A 14201-nucleotide genomic window follows, 5' to 3' on the forward strand; every position below is an offset into this window, starting at 1 on the left:
CATAAAGAGAGCACTTTCACAAGGGAGCAGAGTGGCGCAGCGGAAGCGTGCTGGGCCCATAACCCAGAGGTCGATGGATCGAAACCATCCTCTGCTAATATTGCTTGATTTTTCTTCCTAGGACTAATCTGTCATTTCCACCCTGCCAGCAAGGAAAAGCGCAGGCTTGTGCTAGCTATGTGAGAAAAGACTTCTCAACTATCTGTCTCTGCTGTAAATCAAGAGAGTGATCGTCAAAGGATCAACCCTATACTTTGAAAGTAAAGATACCCAATTAGAAGCATAAATGACAGGTGGGACCTTCACACGTTTTTCGGGGCATGCTTTGAATTTAATTCTTCCCTTTTTGTTCTGCTTTTATCAATCTCCTATGCATTTCATGGAATTTACTCCCTTTCTCTTCGCTGCTTTGCTTCCGATGCTGCCCATATGCTCATTTCCACTATTTGTACTGCTGCTTTCCATTTCTTCTCTTCTGCACAGCTTTGTCCTTGGTTTCAATCCCCAGTTCTTTACCCTCTGCAAGACAATTTCTACTGCTTTTAATGTTGGAATCCACACCAAATGCACCATTGGAACGGGTGCAAGATTGCCACTGCACTCGGCGTTGTAACATCTGGAACGTAGAGGACACACATCAGAGGGCGTTGGTGGTATAGTGGTGAGCATAGCTGCCTTCCAAGCAGTTGACCCGGGTTCGATTCCCGGCCAACGCAGTGCAAATATTTATATATTCTCCAAGCAGGATATATTTTAATGCAACATGTCACAAAACTGAAATATCAGAAACAGAATAATCAGCCGTTATATAAAAAAATAAACAAACACGTAGGTAGACATCTCGATCGCCTCATCTGCTACATTCATTGTCCCAATATATGCTATTTTCCATAAAGTACTCAGCACTCACATGTGCTGATAATAAATATTTTGCTGGGGGCAGGCAATGAAAGGGCTGAGCCCCGACCAGACATTATAACCCCAGCATCCCTATTTTAAAAAGCATTTATAGGCGATATCTAGCCTCTGAAAATAATAGGCAAGATCCACCGATAAATCTGGCAAAAGTCCCCAAGATTTTGTGCATACTTGTGCTCTCACCTGAATGCAGCGCCACCTTGTAACCATCGGATGTAACTGCGGCTCAGAAAAATGTTTTATCAGAGGGCAAGTTGAGAGGACTCCAAGTGCCAGATTTCCACGGAAAGAGACTCTCACTGCAGCAGGAAGGTTGGATACTTCAAATTGGCATAGTTTCCTGTCCAGCGTCCTCAACGCTCCCAAACGCTCAAAAGCCTCGCCCTCACCGGGTAGATCTCTGGCTCCCAGGTAAAGCCAAATCCTGAGTATGCTAGTGCTAGGATCACAGAGAAAGGACAGGGACAGAGAGCTGCTGTCTTGGTAAAGGCCTGAAACGGCTAATTCCTAAGAGGGTCTGCACTTTCAGTTATGACTGAATGTGAGTGGGGAAGATGAAGATTTTCTGTACCCAGCATACCTTGCGATGTGCTTAGGCAAATGAGGAGAGAGCCCCACCAATCCCTTGCCACTCCGCTGAAAGCTCCTCCTCTGCATAAAGAGAGCACTTTCACAAGGGAGCAGAGTGGCGCAGCGGAAGCGTGCTGGGCCCATAACCCAGAGGTCGATGGATCGAAACCATCCTCTGCTAATATTGCTTGATTTTTCTTCCTAGGACTAATCTGTCATTTCCACCCTGCCAGCAAGGAAAAGCGCAGGCTTGTGCTAGCTATGTGAGAAAAGACTTCTCAACTATCTGTCTCTGCTGTAAATCAAGAGAGTGATCGTCAAAGGATCAACCCTATACTTTGAAAGTAAAGATACCCAATTAGAAGCATAAATGACAGGTGGGACCTTCACACGTTTTTCGGGGCATGCTTTGAATTTCATTCTTCCCTTTTTGTTCTGCTTTTATCAATCTCCTATGCATTTCATGGAATTTACTCCCTTTCTCTTCGCTGCTTTGCTTCCGATGCTGCCCATATGCTCATTTCCACTATTTGTACTGCTGCTTTCCATTTCTTCTCTTCTGCACAGCTTTGTCCTTGGTTTCAATCCCCAGTTCTTTACCCTCTGCAAGACTATTTCTACTGCTTTTCATGTTGGAATCCACACCAAATGCACCATTGGAACGGGTGCAAGATTGCCACTGCACTCGGCGTTGTAACATCTGGAACCTAGAGGACACACATCAGAGGGCGTTGGTGGTATAGTGGTGAGCATAGCTGCCTTCCAAGCAGTTGACCCGGGTTCGATTCCCGGCCAACGCAGTGCAAATATTTATATATTCTCCAAGCAGGATATATTTTAATGCAACATGTCACAAAACTGAAATATCAGAAACAGAATAATCAGCCGTTATATAAAAAAATAAACAAACACGTAGGTAGACATCTCGATCGCCTCATCTGCTACATTCATTGTCCCAATATATGCTATTTTCCATAAAGCACTCAGCACTCACATGTGCTGATAATAAATATTTTGCTGGGGGCAGGCAATGAAAGGGCTGAGCCCCGACCAGACATTATAACCCCAGCATCCCTATTTTAAAAAGCATTTATAGGCGATATCTAGCCTCTGAAAATAATAGGCAAGATCCACCGATAAATCTGGCAAAAGTCCCCAAGATTTTGTGCATACTTGTGCTCTCACCTGAATGCAGCGCCACCTTGTAACCATCGGATGTAACTGCGGCTCAGAAAAATGTTTTATCAGAGGGCAAGTTGAGAGGACTCCAAGTGCCAGATTTCCACGGAAAGAGCCTCTCACTGCAGCTGGAAGGTTGGATACTTCAAATTGGCATAGTTTCCTGTCCAGCGTCCTCTCACGTCCCGAACGCTCCCAAACGCTCAAAAGCCTCACACCGGGCAAGCCCTCACCGGGTAGATCTCTGGCTCCCAGGTAAAGCCAAATCCTGAGTATGCTAGTGCTAGGATCACAGAGAAAGGACAGGGACAGAGAGCTGCTGTCTTGGTAAAGGCCTGAAACGGCTAATTCCTAAGAGGGTCTGCACTTTCAGTTATGACTGAATGTGAGTGGGGAAGATGAAGATTTTCTGTACCCAGCATACCTTGCGATGTGCTTAGGCAAATGAGGAGAGAGCCCCACCAATCCCTTGCCACTCCGCTGAAAGCTCCTCCTCTGCATAAAGAGAGCACTTTCACAAGGGAGCAGAGTGGCGCAGCGGAAGCGTGCTGGGCCCATAACCCAGAGGTCGATGGATCGAAACCATCCTCTGCTAATATTGCTTGATTTTTCTTCCTAGGACTAATCTGTCATTTCCACCCTGCCAGCAAGGAAAAGCGCAGGCTTGTGCTAGCTATGTGAGAAAAGACTTCTCAACTATCTGTCTCTGCTGTAAATCAAGAGAGTGATCGTCAAAGGATCAACCCTATACTTTGAAAGTAAAGATACCCAATTAGAAGCATAAATGACAGGTGGGACCTTCACACGTTTTTCGGGGCATGCTTTGAATTTCATTCTTCCCTTTTTGTTCTGCTTTTATCAATCTCCTATGCATTTCATGGAATTTACTCCCTTTCTCTTCGCTGCTTTGCTTCCGATGCTGCCCATATGCTCATTTCCACTATTTGTACTGCTGCTTTCCATTTTTTCTCTTCTGCACAGCTTTGTCCTTGGTTTCAATCCCCAGTTCTTTACCCTCTGCAAGACAATTTCTACTGCTTTTCATGTTGGAATCCACACCAAATGCACCATTGGAACGGGTGCAAGATTGCCACTGCACTCGGCGTTGTAACATCTGGAACCTAGAGGACACACATCAGAGGGCGTTGGTGGTATAGTGGTGAGCATAGCTGCCTTCCAAGCAGTTGACCCGGGTTCGATTCCCGGCCAACGCAGTGCAAATATTTATATATTCTCCAAGCAGGATATATTTTAATGCAACATGTCACAAAACTGAAATATCAGAAACAGAATAATCAGCCGTTATATAAAAAAATAAACAAACACGTAGGTAGACATCTCGATCGCCTCATCTGCTACATTCATTGTCCCAATATATGCTATTTTCCATAAAGCACTCAGCACTCACATGTGCTGATAATAAATATTTTGCTGGGGGCAGGCAATGAAAGGGCTGAGCCCCGACCAGACATTATAACCCCAGCATCCCTATTTTAAAAAGCATTTATAGGCGATATCTAGCCTCTGAAAATAATAGGCAAGATCCACCGATAAATCTGGCAAAAGTCCCCAAGATTTTGTGCATACTTGTGCTCTCACCTGAATGCAGCGCCACCTTGTAACCATCGGATGTAACTGCGGCTCAGAAAAATGTTTTATCAGAGGGCAAGTTGAGAGGACTCCAAGTGCCAGATTTCCACGGAAAGAGCCTCTCACTGCAGCTGGAAGGTTGGATACTTCAAATTGGCATAGTTTCCTGTCCAGCGTCCTCTCACGTCCCGAACGCTCCCAAACGCTCAAAAGCCTCACACCGGGCAAGCCCTCACCGGGTCGATCTCTGGCTCCCAGGTAAAGCCAAATCCTGAGTATGCTAGTGCTAGGATCACAGAGAAAGGACAGGGACAGAGAGCTGCTGTCTTGGTAAAGGCCTGAAACGGCTAATTCCTAAGAGGGTCTGCACTTTCAGTTATGACTGAATGTGAGTGGGGAAGATGAAGATTTTCTGTACCCAGCATACCTTGCGATGTGCTTAGGCAAATGAGGAGAGAGCCCCACCAATCCCTTGCCACTCCGCTGAAAGCTCCTCCTCTGCATAAAGAGAGCACTTTCACAAGGGAGCAGAGTGGCGCAGCGTAAGCGTGCTGGGCCCATAACCCAGAGGTCGATGGATCGAAACCATCCTCTGCTAATATTGCTTGATTTTTCTTCCTAGGACTAATCTGTCATTTCCACCCTGCCAGCAAGGAAAAGCGCAGGCTTGTGCTAGCTATGTGAGAAAAGACTTCTCAACTATCTGTCTCTGATGTAAATCAAGAGAGTGATCGTCAAAGGATCAACCCTATACTTTGAAAGTAAAGATACCCAATTAGAAGCATAAATGACAGGTGGGACCTTCACACGTTTTTCGGGGCATGCTTTGAATTTCATTCTTCCCTTTTTGTTCTGCTTTTATCAATCTCCTATGCATTTCATGGAATTTACTCCCTTTCTCTTCGCTGCTTTGCTTCCGATGCTGCCCATATGCTCATTTCCACTATTTGTACTGCTGCTTTCCATTTCTTCTCTTCTGCACAGCTTTGTCCTTGGTTTCAATCCCCAGTTCTTTACCCTCTGCAAGACTATTTCTACTGCTTTTCATGTTGGAATCCACACCAAATGCACCATTGGAACGGGTGCAAGATTGCCACTGCACTCGGCGTTGTAACATCTGGAACCTAGAAGACACACATCAGAGGGCGTTGGTGGTATAGTGGTGAGCATAGCTGCCTTCCAAGCAGTTGACCCGGGTTCGATTCCCGGCCAACGCAGTGCAAATATTTATATATTCTCCAAGCAGGATATATTTTAATGCAACATGTCACAAAACTGAAATATCAGAAACAGAATAATCAGCCGTTATATAAAAAAATAAACAAACACGTAGGTAGACATCTCGATCGCCTCATCTGCTACATTCATTGTCCCAATATATGCTATTTTCCATAAAGCACTCAGCACTCACATGTGCTGATAATAAATATTTTGATGGGGGCAGGCAATGAAAGGGCTGAGCCCCGACCAGACATTATAACCCCAGCATCCCTCTTTTAAAAAGCATTTATAGGCGATATCTAGCCTCTGAAAATAATAGGCAAGATCCACCGATAAATCTGGCAAAAGTCCCCAAGATTTTGTGCATACTTGTGCTCTCACCTGAATGCAGCGCCACCTTGTAACCATCGGATGTAACTGCGGCTCAGAAAAATGTTTTATCAGAGGGCGAGTTGAGAGGACTCCAAGTGCCAGATTTCCACGGAAAGAGCCTCTCACTGCAGCTGGAAGGTTGGATACTTCAAATTGGCATAGTTTCCTGTCCAGCGTCCTCTCACGTCCCGAACGCTCCCAAACGCTCAAAAGCCTCACACCGGGCAAGCCCTCACCGGGTAGATCTCTGGCTCCCAGGTAAAGCCAAATCCTGAGTATGCTAGTGCTAGGATCACAGAGAAAGGACAGGGACAGAGAGCTGCTGTCTTGGTAAAGGCCTGAAACGGCTAATTCCTAAGAGGGTCTGCACTTTCAGTTATGACTGAATGTGAGTGGGGAAGATGAAGATTTTCTGTACCCAGCATACCTTGCGATGTGCTTAGGCAAATGAGGAGAGAGCCCCACCAATCCCTTGCCACTCCGCTGAAAGCTCCTCCTCTGCATAAAGAGAGCACTTTCACAAGGGAGCAGAGTGGCGCAGCGGAAGCGTGCTGGGCCCATAACCCAGAGGTCGATGGATCGAAACCATCCTCTGCTAATATTGCTTGATTTTTCTTCCTAGGACTAATCTGTCATTTCCACCCTGCCAGCAAGGAAAAGCGCAGGCTTGTGCTAGCTATGTGAGAAAAGACTTCTCAACTATCTGTCTCTGCTGTAAATCAAGAGAGTGATCGTCAAAGGATCAACCCTATACTTTGAAAGTAAAGATACCCAATTAGAAGCATAAATGACAGGTGGGACCTTCACACGTTTTTCGGGGCATGCTTTGAATTTCATTCTTCCCTTTTTGTTCTGCTTTTATCAATCTCCTATGCATTTCATGGAATTTACTCCCTTTCTCTTCGCTGCTTTGCTTCCGATGCTGCCCATATGCTCATTTCCACTATTTGTACTGCTGCTTTCCATTTCTTCTCTTCTGCACAGCTTTGTCCTTGGTTTCAATCCCCAGTTCTTTACCCTCTGCAAGACAATTTCTACTGCTTTTCATGTTGGAATCCACACCAAATGCACCATTGGAACGGGTGCAAGATTGCCACTGCACTCGGCGTTGTAACATCTGGAACCTAGAGGACACACATCAGAGGGCGTTGGTGGTATAGTGGTGAGCATAGCTGCCTTCCAAGCAGTTGACCCGGGTTCGATTCCCGGCAAACGCAGTGCAAATATTTATATATTCTCCAAGCAGGATATATTTTAATGCAACATGTCACAAAACTGAAATATCAGAAACAGAATAATCAGCCGTTATATAAAAAAATAAACAAACACGTAGGTAGACATCTCGATCGCCTCATCTGCTACATTAATTGTCCCAATATATGCTATTTTCCATAAAGCACTCAGCACTCACATGTGCTGATAATAAATATTTTGCTGGGGGCAGGCAATGAAAGGGCTGAGCCCCGACCAGACATTATAACCCCAGCATCCCTATTTTAAAAAGCATTTATAGGCGATATCTAGCCTCTGAAAATAATAGGCAAGATCCACCGATAAATCTGGCAAAAGTCCCCAATATTTTGTGCATACTTGTGCTCTCACCTGAATGCAGCGCCACCTTGTAACCATCGGATGTAACTGAGGCTCAGAAAAATGTTTTATCAGAGGGCAAGTTGAGAGGACTCCAAGTGCCAGATTTCCACGGAAAGAGCCTCTCACTGCAGCTGGAAGGTTGGATACTTCAAATTGGCATAGTTTCCTGTCCAGCGTCCTCTCACGTCCCGAACGCTCCCAAACGCTCAAAAGCCTCGCCCTCACCGGGTAGATCTCTGGCTCCCAGGTAAAGCCAAATCCTGAGTATGCTAGTGCTAGGATCACAGAGAAAGGACAGGGACAGAGAGCTGCTGTCTTGGTAAAGGCCTGAAACGGCTAATTCCTAAGAGGGTCTGCACTTTCAGTTATGACTGAATGTGAGTGGGGAAGATGAAGATTTTCTGTACCCAGCATACCTTGCGATGTGCTTAGGCAAATGAGGAGAGAGCCCCACCAATCCCTTGCCACTCCGCTGAAAGCTCCTCCTCTGCATAAAGAGAGCACTTTCACAAGGGAGCAGAGTGGCGCAGCGGAAGCGTGCTGGGCCCATAACCCAGAGGTCGATGGATCGAAACCATCCTCTGCTAATATTGCTTGATTTTTCTTCCTAGGACTAATCTGTCATTTCCACCCTGCCAGCAAGGAAAAGCGCAGGCTTGTGCTAGCTATGTGAGAAAAGACTTCTCAACTATCTGTCTCTGCTGTAAATCAAGAGAGTGATCGTCAAAGGATCAACCCTATACTTTGAAAGTAAAGATACCCAATTAGAAGCATAAATGACAGGTGGGACCTTCACACGTTTTTCGGGGCATGCTTTGAATTTCATTCTTCCCTTTTTGTTCTGCTTTTATCAATCTCCTATGCATTTCATGGAATTTACTCCCTTTCTCTTCGCTGCTTTGCTTCCGATGCTGCCCATATGCTCATTTCCACTATTTGTACTGCTGCTTTCCATTTCTTCTCTTCTGCACAGCTTTGTCCTTGGTTTCAATCCCCAGTTCTTTACCCTCTGCAAGACAATTTCTACTGCTTTTCATGTTGGAATCCACACCAAATGCACCATTGGAACGGGTGCAAGATTGCCACTGCACTCGGCGTTGTAACATCTGGAACCTAGAGGACACACGTCAGAGGGCGTTGGTGGTATAGTGGTGAGCATAGCTGCCTTCCAAGCAGTTGACCCGGGTTCGATTCCCGGCCAACGCAGTGCAAATATTTATATATTCTCCAAGCAGGATATATTTTAATGCAACATGTCACAAAACTGAAATATCAGAAACAGAATAATCAGCCGTTATATAAAAAAATAAACAAACACGTAGGTAGACATCTCGATCGCCTCATCTGCTACATTCATTGTCCCAATATATGCTATTTTCCATAAAGCACTCAGCACTCACATGTGCTGATAATAAATATTTTGCTGGGGGCAGGCAATGAAAGGGCTGAGCCCCGACCAGACATTATAACCCCAGCATCCCTATTTTAAAAAGCATTTATAGGCGATATCTAGCCTCTGAAAATAATAGGCAAGATCCACCGATAAATCTGGCAAAAGTCCCCAAGATTTTGTGCATACTTGTGCTCTCACCTGAATGCAGCGCCACCTTGTAACCATCGGATGTAACTGCGGCTCAGAAAAATGTTTTATCAGAGGGCAAGTTGAGAGGACTCCAAGTGCCAGATTTCCACGGAAAGAGCCTCTCACTGCAGCTGGAAGGTTGGATACTTCAAATTGGCATAGTTTCCTGTCCAGCGTCCTCTCACGTCCCGAACGCTCCCAAACGCTCAAAAGCCTCACACCGGGCAAGCCCTCACCGGGTCGATCTCTGGCTCCCAGGTAAAGCCAAATCCTGAGTATGCTAGTGCTAGGATCACAGAGAAAGGACAGGGACAGAGAGCTGCTGTCTTGGTAAAGGCCTGAAACGGCTAATTCCTAAGAGGGTCTGCACTTTCAGTTATGACTGAATGTGAGTGGGGAAGATGAAGATTTTCTGTACCCAGCATACCTTGCGATGTGCTTAGGCAAATGAGGAGAGAGCCCCACCAATCCCTTGCCACTCCGCTGAAAGCTCCTCCTCTGCATAAAGAGAGCACTTTCACAAGGGAGCAGAGTGGCGCAGCGTAAGCGTGCTGGGCCCATAACCCAGAGGTCGATGGATCGAAACCATCCTCTGCTAATATTGCTTGATTTTTCTTCCTAGGACTAATCTGTCATTTCCACCCTGCCAGCAAGGAAAAGCGCAGGCTTGTGCTAGCTATGTGAGAAAAGACTTCTCAACTATCTGTCTCTGATGTAAATCAAGAGAGTGATCGTCAAAGGATCAACCCTATACTTTGAAAGTAAAGATACCCAATTAGAAGCATAAATGACAGGTGGGACCTTCACACGTTTTTCGGGGCATGCTTTGAATTTCATTCTTCCCTTTTTGTTCTGCTTTTATCAATCTCCTATGCATTTCATGGAATTTACTCCCTTTCTCTTCGCTGCTTTGCTTCCGATGCTGCCCATATGCTCATTTCCACTATTTGTACTGCTGCTTTCCATTTCTTCTCTTCTGCACAGCTTTGTCCTTGGTTTCAATCCCCAGTTCTTTACCCTCTGCAAGACTATTTCTACTGCTTTTCATGTTGGAATCCACACCAAATGCACCATTGGAACGGGTGCAAGATTGCCACTGCACTCGGCGTTGTAACATCTGGAACCTAGAAGACACACATCAGAGGGCGTTGGTGGTATAGTGGTGAGCATAGCTGCCTTCCAAGCAGTTGACCCGGGTTCGATTCCCGGCCAACGCAGTGCAAATATTTATATATTCTCCAAGCAGGATATATTTTAATGCAACATGTCACAAAACTGAAATATCAGAAACAGAATAATCAGCCGTTATATAAAAAAATAAACAAACACGTAGGTAGACATCTCGATCGCCTCATCTGCTACATTCATTGTCCCAATATATGCTATTTTCCATAAAGCACTCAGCACTCACATGTGCTGATAATAAATATTTTGATGGGGGCAGGCAATGAAAGGGCTGAGCCCCGACCAGACATTATAACCCCAGCATCCCTCTTTTAAAAAGCATTTATAGGCGATATCTAGCCTCTGAAAATAATAGGCAAGATCCACCGATAAATCTGGCAAAAGTCCCCAAGATTTTGTGCATACTTGTGCTCTCACCTGAATGCAGCGCCACCTTGTAACCATCGGATGTAACTGCGGCTCAGAAAAATGTTTTATCAGAGGGCGAGTTGAGAGGACTCCAAGTGCCAGATTTCCACGGAAAGAGCCTCTCACTGCAGCTGGAAGGTTGGATACTTCAAATTGGCATAGTTTCCTGTCCAGCGTCCTCTCACGTCCCGAACGCTCCCAAACGCTCAAAAGCCTCACACCGGGCAAGCCCTCACCGGGTAGATCTCTGGCTCCCAGGTAAAGCCAAATCCTGAGTATGCTAGTGCTAGGATCACAGAGAAAGGACAGGGACAGAGAGCTGCTGTCTTGGTAAAGGCCTGAAACGGCTAATTCCTAAGAGGGTCTGCACTTTCAGTTATGACTGAATGTGAGTGGGGAAGATGAAGATTTTCTGTACCCAGCATACCTTGCGATGTGCTTAGGCAAATGAGGAGAGAGCCCCACCAATCCCTTGCCACTCCGCTGAAAGCTCCTCCTCTGCATAAAGAGAGCACTTTCACAAGGGAGCAGAGTGGCGCAGCGGAAGCGTGCTGGGCCCATAACCCAGAGGTCGATGGATCGAAACCATCCTCTGCTAATATTGCTTGATTTTTCTTCCTAGGACTAATCTGTCATTTCCACCCTGCCAGCAAGGAAAAGCGCAGGCTTGTGCTAGCTATGTGAGAAAAGACTTCTCAACTATCTGTCTCTGCTGTAAATCAAGAGAGTGATCGTCAAAGGATCAACCCTATACTTTGAAAGTAAAGATACCCAATTAGAAGCATAAATGACAGGTGGGACCTTCACACGTTTTTCGGGGCATGCTTTGAATTTCATTCTTCCCTTTTTGTTCTGCTTTTATCAATCTCCTATGCATTTCATGGAATTTACTCCCTTTCTCTTCGCTGCTTTGCTTCCGATGCTGCCCATATGCTCATTTCCACTATTTGTACTGCTGCTTTCCATTTCTTCTCTTCTGCACAGCTTTGTCCTTGGTTTCAATCCCCAGTTCTTTACCCTCTGCAAGACAATTTCTACTGCTTTTCATGTTGGAATCCACACCAAATGCACCATTGGAACGGGTGCAAGATTGCCACTGCACTCGGCGTTGTAACATCTGGAACCTAGAGGACACACATCAGAGGGCGTTGGTGGTATAGTGGTGAGCATAGCTGCCTTCCAAGCAGTTGACCCGGGTTCGATTCCCGGCAAACGCAGTGCAAATATTTATATATTCTCCAAGCAGGATATATTTTAATGCAACATGTCACAAAACTGAAATATCAGAAACAGAATAATCAGCCGTTATATAAAAAAATAAACAAACACGTAGGTAGACATCTCGATCGCCTCATCTGCTACATTCATTGTCCCAATATATGCTATTTTCCATAAAGCACTCAGCACTCACATGTGCTGATAATAAATATTTTGCTGGGGGCAGGCAATGAAAGGGCTGAGCCCCGACCAGACATTATAACCCCAGCATCCCTATTTTAAAAAGCATTTATAGGCGATATCTAGCCTCTGAAAATAATAGGCAAGATCCACCGATAAATCTGGCAAAAGTCCCCAAGATTTTGTGCATACTTGTGCTCTCACCTGAATGCAGCGCCACCTTGTAACCATCGGATGTAACTGAGGCTCAGAAAAATGTTTTATCAGAGGGCAAGTTGAGAGGACTCCAAGTGCCAGATTTCCACGGAAAGAGCCTCTCACTGCAGCTGGAAGGTTGGATACTTCAAATTGGCATAGTTTCCTGTCCAGCGTCCTCTCACGTCCCGAACGCTCCCAAACGCTCAAAAGCCTCGCCCTCACCGGGTAGATCTCTGGCTCCCAGGTAAAGCCAAATCCTGAGTATGCTAGTGCTAGGATCACAGAGAAAGGACAGGGACAGAGAGCTGCTGTCTTGGTAAAGGCCTGAAACGGCTAATTCCTAAGAGGGTCTGCACTTTCAGTTATGACTGAATGTGAGTGGGGAAGATGAAGATTTTCTGTACCCAGCATACCTTGCGATGTGCTTAGGCAAATGAGGAGAGAGCCCCACCAATCCCTTGCCACTCCGCTGAAAGCTCCTCCTCTGCATAAAGAGAGCACTTTCACAAGGGAGCAGAGTGGCGCAGCGGAAGCGTGCTGGGCCCATAACCCAGAGGTCGATGGATCGAAACCATCCTCTGCTAATATTGCTTGATTTTTCTTCCTAGGACTAATCTGTCATTTCCACCCTGCCAGCAAGGAAAAGCGCAGGCTTGTGCTAGCTATGTGAGAAAAGACTTCTCAACTATCTGTCTCTGCTGTAAATCAAGAGAGTGATCGTCAAAGGATCAACCCTATACTTTGAAAGTAAAGATACCCAATTAGAAGCATAAATGACAGGTGGGACCTTCACACGTTTTTCGGGGCATGCTTTGAATTTCATTCTTCCCTTTTTGTTCTGCTTTTATCAATCTCCTATGCATTTCATGGAATTTACTCCCTTTCTCTTCGCTGCTTTGCTTCCGATGCTGCCCATATGCTCATTTCCACTATTTGTACTGCTGCTTTCCATTTCTTCTCTTCTGCACAGCTTTGTCCTTGGTTTCAATCCCCAGTTCTTTACCCTCTGCAAGACAATTTCTACTGCTTTTCATGTTGGAATCCACACCAAATGCACCATTGGAACGGGTGCAAGATTGCCACTGCACTCGGCGTTGTAACATCTGGAACCTAGAGGACACACGTCAGAGGGCGTTGGTGGTATAGTGGTGAGCATAGCTGCCTTCCAAGCAGTTGACCCGGGTTCGATTCCCGGCCAACGCAGTGCAAATATTTATATATTCTCCAAGCAGGATATATTTTAATGCAACATGTCACAAAACTGAAATATCAGAAACAGAATAATCAGCCGTTATATAAAAAAATAAACAAACACGTAGGTAGACATCTCGATCGCCTCATCTGCTACATTCATTGTCCCAATATATGCTATTTTCCATAAAGCACTCAGCACTCACATGTGCTGATAATAAATATTTTGCTGGGGGCAGGCAATGAAAGGGCTGAGCCCCGACCAGACATTATAACCCCAGCATCCCTATTTTAAAAAGCATTTATAGGCGATATCTAGCCTCTGAAAATAATAGGCAAGATCCACCGATAAATCTGGCAAAAGTCCCCAAGATTTTGTGCATACTTGTGCTCTCACCTGAATGCAGCGCCACCTTGTAACCATCGGATGTAACTGCGGCTCAGAAAAATGTTTTATCAGAGGGCAAGTTGAGAGGACTCCAAGTGCCAGATTTCCACGGAAAGAGCCTCTCACTGCAGCTGGAAGGTTGGATACTTCAAATTGGCATAGTTTCCTGTCCAGCGTCCTCTCACGTCCCGAACGCTCCCAAACGCTCAAAAGCCTCGCCCTCACCGGGTAGATCTCTGGCTCCCAGGTAAAGCCAAATCCTGAGTATGCTAGTGCTAGGATCACAGAGAAAGGACAGGGACAGAGAGCTGCTGTCTTGGTAAAGGCCTGAAACGGCTAATTCCTAAGAGGGTCTGCACTTTCAGTTATGACTGAATGTGAGTGGGGAAGATGAAGATTTTCTGTACC

The 14201-nt window shown here is 45.6% G+C and overlaps 7 non-coding genes across 7 annotated transcripts; all 7 read left to right on the forward strand.

Annotated features, from left to right (window-relative positions):
• Positions 1 to 644: 644 nt before the first annotated feature.
• Positions 645 to 716, forward strand: TRNAG-UCC (transfer RNA glycine (anticodon UCC)). The gene has a single exon. It is a non-coding gene; the product is annotated as a tRNA-Gly (tRNA).
• A 1500-nt stretch (positions 717 to 2216) lies between these two features.
• Positions 2217 to 2288, forward strand: TRNAG-UCC (transfer RNA glycine (anticodon UCC)). The gene has a single exon. It is a non-coding gene; the product is annotated as a tRNA-Gly (tRNA).
• A 1521-nt stretch (positions 2289 to 3809) lies between these two features.
• Positions 3810 to 3881, forward strand: TRNAG-UCC (transfer RNA glycine (anticodon UCC)). The gene has a single exon. It is a non-coding gene; the product is annotated as a tRNA-Gly (tRNA).
• A 1521-nt stretch (positions 3882 to 5402) lies between these two features.
• TRNAG-UCC (transfer RNA glycine (anticodon UCC)) lies at positions 5403 to 5474 on the forward strand. The gene has a single exon. It is a non-coding gene; the product is annotated as a tRNA-Gly (tRNA).
• A 3103-nt stretch (positions 5475 to 8577) lies between these two features.
• Positions 8578 to 8649, forward strand: TRNAG-UCC (transfer RNA glycine (anticodon UCC)). The gene has a single exon. It is a non-coding gene; the product is annotated as a tRNA-Gly (tRNA).
• A 1521-nt stretch (positions 8650 to 10170) lies between these two features.
• Positions 10171 to 10242, forward strand: TRNAG-UCC (transfer RNA glycine (anticodon UCC)). The gene has a single exon. It is a non-coding gene; the product is annotated as a tRNA-Gly (tRNA).
• A 3103-nt stretch (positions 10243 to 13345) lies between these two features.
• TRNAG-UCC (transfer RNA glycine (anticodon UCC)) lies at positions 13346 to 13417 on the forward strand. The gene has a single exon. It is a non-coding gene; the product is annotated as a tRNA-Gly (tRNA).
• Positions 13418 to 14201: the final 784 nt, after the last annotated feature.

Source organism: Triturus cristatus, chromosome 11 (assembly GCF_964204655.1).
Source record: "Triturus cristatus chromosome 11, aTriCri1.1, whole genome shotgun sequence".
Taxonomy (NCBI): Eukaryota; Metazoa; Chordata; class Amphibia; order Caudata; family Salamandridae; genus Triturus; species Triturus cristatus.